This window comes from Atta cephalotes (assembly GCF_000143395.1).
Source record: "Atta cephalotes unplaced genomic scaffold scaffold00038, whole genome shotgun sequence".
Classification (NCBI taxonomy): Eukaryota; Metazoa; Arthropoda; class Insecta; order Hymenoptera; family Formicidae; genus Atta; species Atta cephalotes.
In genome coordinates this window covers 1193437-1195489 of record NW_012130102.1, presented here as the reverse complement: position 1 = coordinate 1195489, position 2053 = coordinate 1193437, and the positions used below count along the sequence as shown (strand labels likewise).

At 28.0% G+C, this 2053-nt stretch overlaps 1 protein-coding gene across 1 annotated transcript in view; it reads right to left on the bottom strand.

The window, feature by feature from the left end:
• The window catches only part of LOC105621905 (26S proteasome non-ATPase regulatory subunit 1), a 58874-nt gene that overhangs the window by 53457 nt on the left and 3364 nt on the right, over positions 1-2053 (bottom strand). The gene's annotated exons all lie outside the window — the stretch shown is intronic.

The window sequence follows — 2053 nt, the reverse complement described above, 5'->3', positions numbered from 1 at the left end:
GCTGTCATAATTCAATACGATTGTAGCGAGAAATTAGGAGATTTAATCCTTATCCTTTTGCAATTTCAAGCTCTATATTATTTTTTCAGGGTACATTAATATTATGGTTATGGTATATGTATAAAGACAAGCCAGTTATTGTTCTCTCAGAGGATGTGTTATGGCCAATCCAGAATTTCTTAAGTTGGCCATGTCAGCATGAGAATGCTATTTCTCTGTTAGCATGGCTTGTGATCACCCGATTAGGAATATCAGCATGTAAAAAACTTTATGTGTGATTTAATAAATTTTCATGTAAATGATTAATCTGTCTTTTATTATGAATTCTGTAACTGACAGGAAGAAAATAGTTAAAAATACTTTGTATTACATACTTAAAGGGAGCTCTCTGTTTTGTGATTGAACTTGTGATCTACAGAAAATGAATGAAATTGAATAAACGAATTTCGCAGCAACAAGAAATATTTTAGTTTTACAAGTTGAAAGATAAAAACAGAAATTATTGATTTATCATCTCCAGCCTTGAAAAATGGATGATGTATCCTAAGAAAAGTGAATGTTGCTATGTAGTTTACATCATTTCACTTTGTCAAAGGGCAGTGCGCGGCAACATTTTGCGGTTACAGGTTTTGGGTTGTCATGTCCTCTCTCAAGTTTCTCTCTGCTTGCAAAAGGGGCGTAGTTTGCCCAAACTAAGCATCTCCTTCCGCCATGATCTCTGCCTCACTTTAATCAGAGAGAAACCTTCTGATTGAACAATAAATGAAAGTTCGCTCGCTACCAGGATTGGGTTTGATACAAATTCTTGAAGTTTAATATGTATGATACGTATACTTATACAAAAAAAAGTTTAGATTAATTTTGTCATTATACGTTTTTCAAATTTTAGTATTGTAATAAGAAAATAATAATAAATAAAGTAAATAAACTATAAAAATGTATTTAATAAAAATAAAATGCTTGAAACACAACTTTCATACATTCATGTATATATAGTTTATTATTATAGAGAGAAACCTGAGATAGGCCATGGCAGCCTTTTTCCTGTTACAATCGAAATCGCTCGCATATTCATTTTCATTTTGAGAACTATGTGACTATATACATTTTCTGATATTACTGATAAAATTCGTATCGTCGAAAGTAGTGGTATAAATCCTGTATAAATCCTCAGGATAGCCGACTATAATTATTACTAGCAATTATAGAAACTTTTAATAAATTCAATCTCTTCTAAACATATATTGTCCATTTAAGATATAATTCTCTACGGAGAGAATAGCTTGGTTTTGCTAAATTATACCTTAAATGAACAATATATGTTTAGAAGAGATTGAAGAGACCCTCCACCACCCCCGCCATTTACCGGCAGTTTTCTTTGTAAATATACTCATCTATAAAACAAACGAATTACTAATAAATTTAGTAGTCTGTTTTTGCAGGTAAGTATATCTTTAATTTATCTTCAATTAATTTTTTCATTTTTATGTCTAATTATTTTATTGTATTTCGCTAATGAAATTGCAATAACTTTTTAAATATTATTCTTTATTATATTATCTAATTTAAATAAAAGAATTTAAATAAGAATTTAAATAAGAGAATTACATAAAAATTACTTTAATATTTAACACAAATTTATTTTTGCTAATCTTTAAAAATATATTATATAATTATTTTAGAGAATATAATTACTTCAGAGAATACATAATTATTTTATAGAAATATTTCATAGAATTATTTTATAGAATCACTTTATATTATTATTTTATAGAATATATAATTATTCAAATCATCATTTTATTTAACAATGATTTAAAATAATCATTTTTAAATTATTTATTGTCAAATAAAATGATTTAAAAATAATCAAAAAAAGATTAATTTTATACAAGAAAAAATAATATTTACCGCAAGATTGCTCCGCTGATGCGTCTTCAAGGTCTCCTCCTCCTCTCAGAATAGGATTGACATCCTCTCGCACAGGACACTCGCGAAAAATACACTATAATCGCGCGTGGACTATAACTTGAAAGTCCGATAACTTAAACGG